The 15,345-nt window shown below is 45.7% G+C and overlaps 1 protein-coding gene across 2 annotated transcripts in view; it reads right to left on the reverse strand.

Moving 5' to 3' along the window:
• ANTXR1 (ANTXR cell adhesion molecule 1) overlaps positions 1-15,345 on the reverse strand; it is a 126,531-nt gene that overhangs the window by 5,117 nt on the left and 106,069 nt on the right. The window lies entirely within an intron of this gene.

Here is a 15,345-nt window from a genome sequence, read left to right on the forward strand (position 1 = left end):
TGCAAATTAAGCTCCAGCCACGTATATCTTGACTCAAGTCAATATCTGGACTTCGAAGTCAGTGTTCCAGCATTTGGCTCTCAGAAGGTTTTGTAGCCAATGTGGTAACAAAATTCAGACATTAATTTTCCTACAAAATACCACTGATTGTGCAAAACGATCCCAGTTCTAAAGCTCTTTCAGCTTCAGAGCCTGGGTTTTATGGTCGCTCTGCAGGCTCAGATTGCAGGTCTTAATATTGTTTCAACACAGATATTTCTGCGACTCGTATAAGTCAATCCGAAAACAGAGTTAAGTGCACTTTAGGGCCACTGAAATCACTGAGCCTGGATGAGCAAGGACTGTGCTGGGAGCCTGGTCTGTGGGCTCAGAGATGCTTGAGGACTGAAAGTCAACCGCAACAAATTTTATGCAGAAGAAAAAACAACCCAGAGATGTAAAGGCCTGTTGGAATGAATTGCTGCAGACTGAGTTGTGTTTAGAGAGTGCAGATATCCCTTGGCAGATTTACAAGAGAGGAAGAAAGAAGCAGCAGCTGGGAAGTGTGTGAGCTTTTTGGTCAGGGGGAAGATTTGTACCAAGCACACCCAGCAGGCCCTGGAAGAGGGAGACTCCACCATGTGTAGCTCTACGTGTGAACTGGGCAGCCGATGGCAATGCATGGGGCTGGCAGGCTGGACTGCAAAGGAAGCCCCCTTGGGGCAGGGGGTGGGACTAGACCCTTGGGTACCTTTCAACTCCACGGTTCTATGATTCTAAGACTGTGTAGGAAAGAGCAGACAGATTAGCCACTCCTCGGTCCGGTATACCTGAAGGAGCGTCTCCACCCCCATCGTTCTGCCCGGACACTGAGGTCCAGCTCCGAGGGCCTTCTGGCGGTTCCCTCATTACGAGAAGCCAAGTTACAGGGAACCAGGCAGAGGGCCTTCTCGGTAGTGGCACCCACCCTGTGGAATGCCCTCCCACTAGAGGTCAAAGAGAACAATTACCAGACCTTTAGAAGGCATCTCAAGGCAGCCCTGTTTAGGGAAGCTTTTAATGTTTGATGGATTTCTGTATTTTAGAATTTCTGTTCTTTTGGAAGCCGCCCAGAGTGGCTGGGGGAACCCGGCCAGATGGGCGGGGTATAAATAATAAATTATTATTATTATTATTATTATTATTATTATTATTATTATTATTATTATTATATCAACATTGATTGGACATATGCTGCCTGTTCTGATTTTGCTTAGAAAGAGATTGCGAAGTCCCGGGCATTCTAGTCTTGTAAAAAGATCTCATTTGTGCAGTGTTAACTCTGCCTCTTGCTAGAGGAGGAAAAGAAGCAGCAGCTGCATTAGTCACCTGGATCAACACACACACACACACACACACACACACACACACACACACACACACACACAATTTTCCTGGCAGGGCTCCCACAGTGGAACTCAAGCGGCCTTGGACTATCACTCCTATAATATTTATTTTCTTTATTTATGTCCAAGTTTTTAATAATAAAAAAAGACAGCAGCCAAGGGAAACAGAGCCAGAGATAAATAATGCTTCGGACTGTTTTGCCTGAAAAAGTATTCAGCTGGGGCAGTAAGAACGATGAAGGGATCGTCTTCATTGATCCAACTGGAACCCAAGCAGAGCTGCAATCAAAATCTAATAAAATGTTTATGGGGCATGGTTTTTCTTGGCAATCTTGCATCAAGGAAGCATATGAATTCCACACACACACACCCGGTTCGTTTTCCTGCCAATCCAGTGCCTTAAATGGCAACATGTGGGACGCAGCGGACCTCAAAGTGCATCCTGAAACTGAGCAGGTGCAAATGGGAGACCAAGGTGAGTGTTCTGTGAAAGAGCAGATTTTATTCATGCTCTTTATGTGAGTGCAGAGCAGAGTCTGGAAATCTTTGCTCCAGGGGCACATGCTTGGCTGAAGGGGAGTCTACAGCCTGGATGGACTTCCTTTCAGTGCTTGGAGGAGGAAGGGGAAAGGATGTGGGTTAAACTAGATGCAGCAGCTGGAAAGAAGTGGGAAGGTTTTTAGGTCGACTTGGAAAAGAAATGGGATGCCTGCTTTGGTCTGCTACTCTTCTTCCTCGGTTGAAGAAAATAACCCTTCTTACCAGGGGAGGAACTCTTGGCTCATGTGACAAGAGGGACATTCTTCTGCTATTTTGACCTTGAAAAGCTGACCCAAGAAGAAACGGGCCGCCTTTACGTTCACCAGCAGGATGTTAAAACAAACATGGGTCTGAACAATCTGATAACAGGAGGCAGAAACGGAGGCGAGTTTGTGCTTCCTGGGCCATGACTACAAACAAGCCAATACTGGAAGAGCTCAGCTCCCTTTGGCTAAACAAAACCAGGTCACGTATAATCCTGAAACAAGGAAGTGTCAGGATGTGCCCCAAATTAATCCCGGTCCTTTTACAGTATTACTCAAGCAAGTGAATAGAATCACAGAATTGTAGAGATGGGGGGGGGGGAACCCTAAGGGCCACCCAGTCTGAACCCCTGCAATGCAGGAATCTCAACTAAAGCATCCATGACAGGTGGACATCCAACATCTGATGAAAAACGATCAATGAAGCAGAGTCCAACAGGTTCTGAGGGAGGAGTCGGAATCTCCTTTCTTGTCATTGGAATCTTTTGGTTTGGGTCCTCCCCTCTGGTGCAGGAGAGACACGTGACAGCCCTTCAAATATTTGAAGATGGCTATCTATTCACCTCTCAGTCTCCTCCAGGCTAAACATACCCAACTCCCTCAAATGTTCCTCATAAGGCTTGGTTTCCAGAAGCTTGGTCCTCTTAGTCACCCTCCTCTGCACATGTCAATATTTTTCTTAAATTGTGGAGGTGGACCACCTAGACCAGGCATAGGCAAACTCGGCCCTCCAGATGTTTTGAGACTACAACTCCCATCATCCCTACCGTGTTTCTCATATTATAAGACACGTCTTATATTTATTTTTTCCTCAAAAAAACACACTATGGCTTATTTTCAAGGGATGTCTTATTTTTTTCCTCCTCCTCCTGCCGTGGCCGGCATTGCTGCTGCGCCTATCACTATGTCTTATTTTCGGGGTATGGCTTATATTCCTTGAATGCTTAAAAATCCTGCTATGTCTTATTTTATGGGTATGTCTTAAAATATGAGAAACAGGGTAGCTAACAGGACCAGTGGTCAGGGATGATGGGAGTTGTAGTCCCAAAACATCTGGAGGGCCGAGCTTGCCAATGCTGACCTAGACCTCTCACTGACTACCAACACTTCAAGGACTTAATAGTTACCCCTTTCCTTCAAGAACCTGCATGAGGGAGAAAAGGGCCCTGAAAGGCAGCCTTCTCAAACCCGGAAGATATTTTGTACTACAACTCCCATCAGCCCCTGGACAGAGAATGGTCAGCTTGCTCTCCAACTGTCAATTCTTTGGGAGAAGGTATACCAGCTGTGTAGGGACGCAGGTGGCGCTGTGGTCTAAACCACTGAGCATCTTGGGATTGCCGATTGGAAGGTTGGCGGTTCGAATCCCCGCAATGGGGTGAGCTCCCGCTGCTCAGTCCCAGCTCTTGCCCACCTAGCAGTTCGAAAGCACACCAAAAATAGTGCAAGTACAGTGGTACCTCGGTTTAAGTACTCAATTGGTTCCGGGGAGCCATTGCTCCCCCAAAAGTACTTAAACCGAGTGTCATTTCCGTGCGTGCGCAAAGCGCCGATAGAGCACTTCTGCGTATGCGCGAACCGCACAGATCGTTTCTGCGCAAGCGCGTGCTGCACAGCTCACTTCTGCACATGTGTGCGCCGCAGAACCCGTAAGTAAACACTTCCGGGTCTGCGGAGTACTTAAACCGAAAGTACTCAAACAGCAGTAGACTCAAACGGAGGTATGACTGTAGATAAATAGGTACCTTCTCTGGCGGGAAGGTAAACAGCGTTTCCGTGCGCTGCTCTGGTTTCAGTGTTCTGTTGCGCCAGAAGCGGCTTAGTCATGCTGGCCACATAACCCGCAAAAACTGTGCGGAGCGGACAAACTCACTCAGCCTGTAAAGCAAGATTAGCGCCGCAACCCCAGAGTCGTCTGCGACTGGACTTAACTGTCAGGGGTCCTTTACCTTTTTTTCTACATCAGCTGAAGCAGCATGAAGCTGATACACACTTGTAATGCAGAGGTGCCCACATGTCTTGGCAGTCATCACTGCAACTGAGTCGCTCAAGAAGAGAATAAGAGTGTGATCCTTTAAAGAATGCCTAGACTTCTGGTCACCTCACCTCAGAAAGGCTATTGTAGAGTTGGAAAAGGTTCAGAAGAGGGCAACTGAAATGGTCAAGGGAATCTACAAAGAAAGTTTGCAGCCTTTGGGACTTTTTAGATAAAAGTAAAGGCAATTAAGAGGCAATTAAGAGGCGGAATGATAGACGTTTATAAAATTATGCCTGGCATGGAGAAAGCCGATAGAGAAAAGTTTCTTCCCCTCTCTCGTAACACTAGAACTTGTGGAAATCCTATGGAACTGAAAGTTGGGAGAGTCAGGACAGAGAAAATAAAGCTAAACTGTGGAATTCACTCCCACAGGAAGCAGTGGTGGCCACTAACTTGGATGGCTTTAAAAGAGGATTAGATGCATTCACCTACTATGGCAATACTTCTAAATACCAGTGCTTTTTGTTTCCTATTAATAATGTTGCTTTGAATGTATACTTGGCTTTCTTTGTTTTATTTGATGTTTTAATCTAAGTTGTAAACCGCTTTGAGATTTCCTTCTTCTTCTTAAAAAATATAAATGAATATTTTTATATATAAATGAATACATAAATGAAAGGTATAGAAATGAAATGAATAGGAAGAAGAATATCCCAGCCTCCATCTTTGATTGCCTCCCCCAGATGTTCAGGATGACAACTGCAGCACAACCGGGCTATCAGGAAGCTACCAGGTTGGGAAAGGGCTGAAGGTGATGCCTTCTTCATGCATCTGTCACGGATGTTTTAGCGGAGATTCTTGCATTGCAGGGGTTGGACTAGATGACCCTTGGGTCCCTTCCATGATTCAATGATTCTATGTGCCACATCTGGCCACAGTTCCACTGCCACTGAGCTAGATCTCTCCCCATTGTTCAAAACATTTCCATGCTAAACTTGACAAGGGACCCAGGACCATGCACAAGATAATTGAAAGGGGAAACAAGAGAGGCTCCAGGGTTTAAAACCTTAGACAAAAATTAATCCAAGACCTCTGTGCTAATCCCACACAGTTGGCCTCTGACCCTTTATACTATTCCAAGCAAGCTGTTTTAGGATCTGCTCCAACACTCACTTTATGTAGAGAGAAGATACAGTTCTAAGCACAGGGAAGAAAAGTTCTGGCTTGCAAGAGAAACCTAGAGGAGAAATCCAAATCTGTTTCTCCCTTAATCTAAGGCAAAATATTCACTCCAAGCTCAATCGACATCCCAGAGTCATACATTGCTTCCCTCCCCACTGGGGGATTTTGGTTTCTGTTTGAAGGGTTTTCCAGTGCACTAACAGAGAATTCTCGGCACCTTGAATGGACTACAGTTCTTAAAATTTATTGGCAAGAAGTCATGGCAATCAAACTGGTATACAATTCATTCATTTAAGACATGGATATCTAGGGTTGCTTTCAGATGGGCAGTGGCGAGCACTACCCCAGTTCCTCCACTGAAAGGTACAGCTTCAAAGCTGCAACCAAATTTCCACACTCAGGATTGGGTGCTTTTCCTGATTTCTTCTCCTCTGTTCTGTCCACAGTAGCGGAAAGGGCTTGGCTATGTGGGTGGGGAAGGGACAATTTGCCCCCCCCTTCTCTTTTCCTGCTGCAAGAAGCCACATAGTGCCTGGGAAATCTGCCCACATAGAGTTGGAAGGGGACCCAAAGGTTCATCTAGTCTAGTCCAACTCCCTGCAATGAAGGAATCATAGCTGTAGAATCCCTGACAGATCCAACCTGTTAAAAAAATTCTTATGAAGGCGAGTCCACCACCTTCCAGGGGAGTCTCCTCCACTCTCAAACAGCTCTTAATGTCAGAAAGTTCTTCCTAATATTTAGTCAATGCTTTCTTGCCATTGGAATCCATTGGTTCAGAATCCACCCTCAGAAAACATGCTTGCTCCATCTTCCACGTGGCAGCCCTTTGGGTATTTGGAGATGGCTCTCACGTCATCTCTCAGTCGCCTCTTCTGCAGGCTAAATATACCCAACTTCCACTCGCTTTCCCCCTCTCTCTCACAAAAGAGAGGCAGAGAGTCTTATGAGAAGGAAATTCCTGCCTCCTTCCACTTCTCCCTGCCAGGAGAAGGCGTTTGGCTGCTGGCTAATTCTGGAAAGGGGGAGAGATCCTTCCACCCTCTTTCCCCCCCAGTTCTGCTACTGCTGGCCGCCAGCCAGGGCATGAGCACCCTCATTCCCTTCCTCGCCTGAATCCTGCAGAGGACCAGAACCAGCGAGCAACTGCTGAGCTCTTGATGAGAGAGAGGGAGGGAGAGAGAGAGAGAGGGAGAGGGAGAGAAGGAGAGAGAGAAGCTTCTGCCCACGGGGTGAGGAAGTTCCAGGAAAAGAGCTAACATTTGGATTAATTTTTCATTAATGGGAAATGGACCACAACAACAAAAGAAGAGAGACGCCATTTTGAAACTCTGCAAAACTCTTGCCTTCAGAGAGCTCTTCCTAATGTTTATTTGGAATCTCCTTTCTGGTAACTTGAAGGCATTGGCTTGAGTCCTACCCTCCAGAGGCACAGAAAGCAAGCTGGCTCCCTCTTCCATGTCACAGCCCTTGAGATATTTGAAGATGGCTGTCACCTCTCCTCTCAATCTTATCATTTCCAGGCCAAGCACCCCCAACTCTAACTCAACATACCCAAGAGCAAAGAGCTTCTGCCTGTGAAAGAACATAGCAGGGGCCGATGCAGAAGAAGATCGGGCAATTCTGTGGCCCTGTCTCTTTTCCTGCTCCTTTAGGTGTGGCAGCCATGATACCACACCCTGGTGGCAGCTATTTTGTGACCGGTGCCCACTGCAGTGCCGTAACATTCCTAATGTGATGCCCATTGGGCCAAAAACATTGGCCACTTCTTCCTTCTGGAAAGGGATGCTTCCTGAGGGTTCCCTTGGGGTGCCTGTCACCTCCACCTCATGAACCCCTGGGCTCCACCTCCGAGTCCCACACCAATGGCGGAATTGTTTATTGGAAGAACTGGTGGCCCCCAAGCAGATGACCTCTACACCCACCAGCCGTCTAAGGATAATGCCTGTGAGCAAAGTGGGATGAAGCCCTGCAGGAAGCAGGGGACATCTAAACAGAAGGGGCAAGTGATAAATCCTTGGAGCCACAATACCCCCTCCTCCCAGTATTGGCCCAGACACCAGTACAAGAAGCTTGCATTTTTTAAATTAACACATATATCAATCAATAAATAAATAAATCAATCAATCGTTACGGAAAATTCCGTAACACTATCTATCTATCTATCCTGACTCATATAATTTAGTGGAGCTTACTCTCAGGTAAGTATGGACAGGATTGCATCCTAAATGCATTTATTTATACACTGTGATTATCCATAGTGAGCTCAGTATATTTTGGCAGAGCTGCGGCCTTTTAAGTTATACGTTCTGCCTTATATTCTCCAAGGGTCTATATACCAACATACATATTATTTTAGTTGGAATAGTAAAAAAAAAGCCACATAATAGCTTTATTTAAGTGCACAAAAAAAGAATTCAAAAGTCAAAGTCTCTGACTCACACAGGTGGTTCTTTGGGCCTCAAGTAGCAATGAGGAATCGAAAGGGTTACTCTATACAAATGCAGCAGAATCAGGTTCCCAGGGAGGGGGTCTATGGGCTGCTCCCCCTGTTCTGCTTTAACCCTAACAAATGTTTCAATCTCCAGATTTCAAAAGGAGGTTATAGAAGAAGAAGTGAAATTATTGAAGAAAGCATACAGTATTCTGCTAGAATGGGAAACAGAAGACGAAGAGGTCAAATCAGTCATGATTAAATGGGCGCAAGATATAGGACACAACATACAATTTGAGGATCGGGGAAAATTGTGGAAGGTAGATTTGAAATTTACAGATTGTTCTCTTTTGAAAGAAAACTACATGAAAGTACATGTACAGTTGGTATATTACACCAGTAAAAATGGCAACAATGTATAAAACCGGGTCAAACATATGTTGGAAATGTAAAGAAAAAGAAGGTACTTTATATCATATGTGGTGGGAATGTAGAGAAGTAAAAAAATTCTGGGAGATGATATATAATGAATTGAAAAAGATGTTAAAAAATGACATTTGTAAAAAAAACCAGAAGTATTTTTGTTAGGGATTCTAGGACAAGACCTGCCAAGGAAAATAAAGAACTTATTTATGTATGCTACAACAGCGGCAAGAGTCTTGTTAGCACAAAGATGGAAGAATGAGGAAATCCCAATGAAAGAACAATGGCAAGAAAAGCTGGTGAGCTATGCGGAGTTGGCAAAGATGACATACAAACTACGTGAGAAGGACAACTGTGACTTCAAAGAAGAATGGGAACTTTTTACAAACCATTTAAAAAGACAACATAAGGATTTGGACTCCTTGGCAGGTTTTGAATAAACACCCACAATTTATTAGTAGAACCTATGATAGATAAGGTAATGATATGTACAATTTTACACCATGCAGAAAACAATATGTACCAACAAATCAGAGAGGGGAGCTGAGGGAAGTCCTTAGAGGGTGGGAGGGGAGGGGGAAAGGGGGGGAATTGTAATTCGCTGTGTTATTGGTAATTTGTATTGTTTAAAAATTCTTTTTCTTCAATAAAAATATATATTAAAAAAACCCCAAACATATCAATATATTTTCACAGCAACAGTAATGACCCTTACTAACAACTCGGTGCGTTTGTCATTTTATTAGCTAGTCAGATTTATGAGGCCTGAAATAAAAAATGTCATCCAGGTGTGACATAAGTGGGTTTTAATATCTCCTTTAACTAGAAGAAAAATTGGGGATTTTGCAGGTGCTGAAACAGAGGGGCTTAATCCCCGCCAGCTAATAAATTCTTTCCTAATATTCCGTTCTCATTTTATAAAGCCAATCCCACACCCAGTGACCGCTGGGCCCTCCTATGCACTCTCTGATTTTCTCCCTTCACACAGGCATCCACTTTGAATAACAGAACTGTACAGTTGGAAGGGTATCCCAAGGGTCATCTAGTCCAACCCCCTCCCTGCAATGCAGGAACTGAGCAAAGGCAGAGTGATACAAGGCCTGGGAATAGGCAGAGTGTGTGCCACAAGTCTTCAGCAGTGCAGGAAGGCTGCAGAATGCAACTCTAGGTGTAGCATTCAACTTCCAAAGAATCTCAGTTTTAAAAAGGAAAAAAGCATGTTGTTAGTCCTCATGAGGAGATGATGATGCCTGCTGAAACCTTAAGACTTGCTGAGTAAGGCTACCAGTGGCTCAAGAGGCAGGATGAATTCCATAGCTGTATTCAGCAACAAAGCCAGTGCCATGACCTCATAGGAGGTGGCTAAGAAGGAGGTGGCTAAGCCAGGAACCTCTCAGGCTTGTTTGTAGAGGCTAAAATTGCTTCCACCGCCACATTTAGCTAAGAGTTTCAGGATCATGAAAAAGGAACGATAGCTGGCTTTGAAGGGGGCTAACACTGGATTTGGGGACCCAGGTGGCGCTGTGGGTTAAACCACAGTCTAGGTCTTGCTGATCAGAAGGTCGGTGGTTCGAATCCCTGCAACGGGGTGAGCTCCCGTTGCTTGGTCCCAGCTCCTGCCCATCTAGCAGTTCGAAAGCACGTCAAAGTGCAAGTAGATAAATAGGTACCGCTCCGGCGGGAAGGTAAACGCCGTTTCTGTGCACTGCTCTGGTTCGCCAGAAGCAGCTTTGTCATGCTGGCCACATGACCCGGAAGCTGTCTGCAGACAAACGCCGGCTCCCTCGGCCTATAGAGCGAGATGAGCGCAGCAACCCCAGAGTCGGACACAACTGGACCTGATGGTCAGGGGCCCCTTTACCTTTAACACTAGATTTGACCCATATAGTGGATAATTATTGATGACTATGAGTTAATGGGAGCTATTAATATTAATAACACAACCTCCTTGATTAATAATCATTTTTTATCAGCTTATGTGCCATCTGCATTAAATTGTTGCTGTTGTTGTTGTTTAAAGAAAGGAGGGAAGGATGAACACAATCTTCTGACAGCTTTAAGATTCCCTTAAGGCAAGTTTTATGGTTGGCTAGTAAATTCCTTTAAAAACCATGTTTATGATGGAAATGCAAGACAAAACTATAAAATGCCACAAGCGGGCGCCACCATAATTAAAAGCAACCCCCCCCCCAAAAGTTCCCATTCCTGATAATGAGCTTTTTATATTAGGGGCAGGTTTTACCTTTTGGGTGAAAACAGGACTCAATTAGGGGGGGGCAGGGAACACCCGCCATTTGGTCTATTATCTTGAACACAAAAATAACCTCATTAATGCAGGCAAAATTGCAAAACCTAGTCCCTTTAGAATGTGAGGAGACCACAGGAATCCCATGTGACCCGGCCTCCTTCAGAATGATTGGAAGCAGCTGGGCGTTCTGGCAACCTCAGCCCGTTTCCAGATTTGACGCTGCGAAAAGAAAATTTCACAACCCCTTTTGTCTGCCCAAAATGAAGCTAGAAAACTTGGTTTTAGCCTTTGCCTTGCAAATCAGTTAAAGCAACTAGAGAATCATAGAGTTGGAAGGGAGCACAAGGGTCATCTACCTGCAATGCAACGCAAGGAAGGCAAGTAACAACCACCATTAAGTTGGATGAGGAGGAGAGCTGGGAGCCGCCAGCCCAAGAGCCCCCAGGGAGGGCTCCGGAGGTGACACCTTAGGGCCTGGAGCCGGGTGGTGGGACACGGAGCAGTTAGCAGAAGGGACAAGCTGGGATCTGGTAGAATCAGGAGACTTGGGCGATCAAGGAGGGTCAGGATAAGGAGGGCCTTCCAGGACACGATTAGAAGCTGAGAACTGCAGACTTCCTTGTGACTTCGGCTGTGCCCACATTGGGGGATTCATGCCCCTGTGGGTCACTGTTTCTGAGTGTGTGCTTGCAGGGGGGTTGGACTAGATGATCATTTGGGTCCCTTCCAACTCCAAGATTCTTTGATTCTATTCCTCGTCTTCATCCACCCACATACCTCAAAAATCTATCCTGGTGTTTTACCGCTCACTGTCTCGTGGGTATTACATGATGAGATATATTTGCACTTTGCACTTTTGTCTCCTCTCCTCAGTTATTACTTCCCTACCCACCATAAAGTCCGTTGTGGCCATGCAGGCAAGTATTTGTTTATTTGTGTGCAAGCCACGGTTTGTTGGTTCATCTGAGGGCAACTCCTGGCAAACAACCTATATCTTAGTGTTATGCATAAACCAGACTTGTGTTCTATGTATATAGCATTTTCGATATTTGTATTTGCAAATGTGATCTGCTGTTTAATGCATCTTTGAGATTGCTTGAATTTTTGCCTCTGGCGATGAGCAACAGAAGTTTGACCTGACCTTCAAGTAGTATGTGAGAGCCAATGACTGAGATTTCCAATGGGCATGTGAATGGATGCTCATCCGAGGTCTGTCTCGGTGAGCTGGACAGATACGCATCAGTCTAGCACTGATGTTCTGAGCTAGCTGCTTTACCGGAGCAAATGGAGAAAACATGGTAGAAGTTTATAAAATTATGCATGGCCCGAAGAAAGCAGATAGAGAAAAACTTTTCTCCTTCTCTCCATAAAAAATATAAAGGTAAAGGACCCCGGATAATTAAGCCCAGTCGCAGACGATTCTGGGGTTGCGGCACTCATCTTGCTTTACAGGCTGAGGGAGCTGCCGTTTGTCCGCAGACAGTTTTTCCGAGTCATGTGGCCAGCATGACTAAGCCGCTTCTGGAGCAACGGGAGGGACACCAAAACCAGAGCAGCGCATGGAAATGCCGTTTACCTTCCTGCCGGAGCGGTACCTGTTTATCTACTTGCACTTTTTGGCGTGCTTCCGAACTGCTAGGTTGGCAGGAGCTGGGACCGAGCAACGGGAGCTCACCCCGTTGTGGGGATTCGAACCGCCGACCTACTGATTGGCAAGCCCAAGAGGCTCAGTGGTTTAGACCACAGCGCCACCCGCGTCCCATAACACTAGAACTTATGGGCATCCAATGAAACTGAATGTTGGAAGGTCCAGGACAGATAAAAGGAAGTCCTCCTTCATGCAGTGCATTGTTAAACTATGGAACTCCCTCCTGCAGGAGGCAGAGATGTCCACCTAGATGGCTTTAAAAGGGTGATTCGATAAATTAATGGAGGAGAGGGCTATCAATGGCTACTAGCCATGAGAGGTGTGCTCTGCCCCCCACATTTGGCACAGTGATGCTTCTGAATCCTAGTTGCTGGAAACCTCAGGAGGGGAGAGGGCTCCTGGGCTCAGGTTCTGCTTGTGGGTTTCCCGTTGGGGCATTTGGTTGGCCACTGTGATGTCAAGCTCTTCTTATGTTCTTAATGAAGCCTTTGAGTTGTTGATTTCTGTATTTATATCAGACAGGAAAAGCCTGGGCCAGAATGTCCTGAAACACATCTTGTGAGTTTGTGTCAGCAGCTCATGGAATGAAAACAGGATCAGAAAACAAGTCAACGGTTTCGCAATCTGCACAGGATGAGACCTTCGTTGTCAGGCTCTCCCCACTCCCGCATTAGATATCCTACCCTGTCTGAATTGTATGGTGTACCTGAGAGTACGTGAAATGGAGAGATCTGCATTGGTTAAAAAGGAAAATGGGCACCTGCTCTGATGCACTTCTTTTCATGTAAATTCAAATTTAAGGTGCACAACTTAAGGTGCCCTTGCTACTAGGCAAAAGCAATCGGAGGCAGCATAAAACTGAACAGAGCAACAGAAGTCAGGGGCAAACCAAGGGGAAGGATGGTGGCCCTGCTTGCTCTAGACTAGACTAGCTAGCCACTGTTGGAAATAGAATCCTGGATTTGATAGTCCGTGGCTTAATCCAGGAGGATTACAAAACAGACAAAGACTCTGGCATGCCTTCCATGTCTCAACACCAGAATGTGTCTGCCCTTTTGCCGGGAGCCCCAAAGGCATTCAGCTCTCCCCGAGCCATTTTTACAATCCTTCTGAAGACACCAGGGGCCGTCTGTGTTCATGTCTAAATGCTGGAAAGCAGGCATTCTCGAAGCAAAGACACATCACTATCTCTGCCTCTTCCTAAAGGGGAATTTATTGGCAACTGCAAAATTCTTATTAATTTTTTTTTTCAAAGGAGAAATATGATCTGTGCCTTCCAAGCAACCGATCTCCAGACCGCCTAATGCCTCCTTCCTGCCAGAGGGACGCTTGCTTTATGTTATGTTTACATCTATGGAAATTTCATGTCACTGCTTGCAAGGCGAATGCGTCACTTGGTCAAAAGGGGGGAGAGCATTTTTGTGGCACTTTTGAAGCTCTCGCAGGTTTCCTTTTGAAGGTTTCTCAGCTGGGGTGGGTGGGGGTTGTTTCCTTTATAATTCTCCGAAGGGTCCTTCAGAAAATATGATGAATGCAGACTTGGGAATATTTGTGTCTAGGTCTCTGGGAGACAGCAAGAGAGCTGGGGGAGATGTGTGGATGTTTCCACCCTGCCGCAAGAGGCGGACTGGGTTTCCCTTCCATCCTGGATCCCGGCCACTGTCAGCGAGGAAGCCTTTTATGAACTGGGATGGGATTTCATGGTTTTTGAGAGATCTGAAAAGCAGACCCATATGTCCATAAGAAGTGGGGTGGAGGGAATGGAGGTGGGTGGGGACAACTGGGGTGGGCGGGGGGGAGGTGACTGGAGGAGACAGCTTTTTTTTCCAGAGAGCTGATGGAGACAGTTCCCCCCCCCTTTTTTTAAAAAAGGCCATAAAACCCGTTTGGCTAGAGGCAAGAGCTGGACAACAGAAAAATGCGCATCATTATCAGGTGACTGTCAATGCTCTTAGACAACTATATCTGCAGCCACAGGGTCAGGAGAGAAGAACAACTTGTATTCTTCTACTTTTATAGAAGATGGGCTGGCTAAGAAATGCCACCTGCTTTTGGTTCTGCTTCTACTACGGTTACGGCGTTGTTTTAACCTTTGCTTGTGTCCATGACATCACCCTTCAAGTTACATCATTGCTGCACAGGGACTGTAACCAGCTCTATGTAACAGAATTTAAAGAAACAAGAAACTTCCCATAGGGAAGCTCAGACAAGCCAGCCGCCGCCCAAGAATGCAGCTGCTGTATGATGGGAGATTTCTGGTCTCACGAACCCCTGGCTGCAGCTGGAGCGGTCCTTTATCCCTCCATAAAGTTCTCCAGCCACTTAGCAAACATTCAAAGCTGCAAGTTTTGGGAAACCAGGATCTCAACAAAGAGAAAACTGTTTGAAACATTTTGAATCAAATTCACAGTTGCACATTTCCACTGTAGACTGAGAGTGCAGGCTTTCAGTTGCTAATCAGTCTTTGTTCTTCTGCTGATTTTCCACTCTTAGAATCATAGAATTGTAGAGCTGGAATGGAATGAAAGGGCAATCTATTCCAACCCCCCCCTCCAATGGAAGGTTTAGCGTGTTCCTGTGTTTTGTTTGCATCAACCTTCCACACTTGCAGGCATTGGTGTGGAGGGCATTAAAGTAGCATGCTCATTTGAAGAATAAGTTGTTTAGCTTGTGCTATGTATGAGTGCAAATAGAAGGGGAAGAAATGGAGGCAGTGAGAGATTTTGCTTTCTTGGGCTCCTTGATCACTGCAGATGGTAACAGCAGTCACGAAATTAAAAGACGCCTGCTTCTTGGGAGAAAAGCAATGACAAACCTAGACAGCATCTTAAAAAGCAGAGACATCACCTTGCCGACAAAGGTCCGTATAGTTAAAGCTATGGTTTTCCCAGTAGTGATGTATGGAAGTGAGAGCTGGACCATAAAGAAGGCTGATCGCCGAAGAATTGATGCTTTTGAATTATGGTGCTGGAGGAGACTCTTGAGAGTCCCATGGACTGCAAAAATGTCAAACCTAGAATGTCATTGTTAAGGAAATCAGCCCTGAGTGCTCACTGGAAGGACAGATCCTGAAGCTGATGCTCCAATACTTTGGCCATCTCATGAGAAGAGAAGAATCCTTGGAAAAGACCCTGATGTTGGGAAAGATTGAGGGCACTAGGAGAAGGGGACAACAGAGGACGAGATGGTTGGACAGTGTTCTCGAAGCTACAAACATGAGTTTGACCAAACTGCGGGAGGCAGTGGAAGACAGGAGTGCCTGGCG

Source organism: Zootoca vivipara, chromosome 6 (assembly GCF_965207765.1).
Source record: "Zootoca vivipara chromosome 6, rZooViv2.hap1.1, whole genome shotgun sequence".
Lineage (NCBI taxonomy): Eukaryota > Metazoa > Chordata > Lepidosauria > Squamata > Lacertidae > Zootoca > Zootoca vivipara.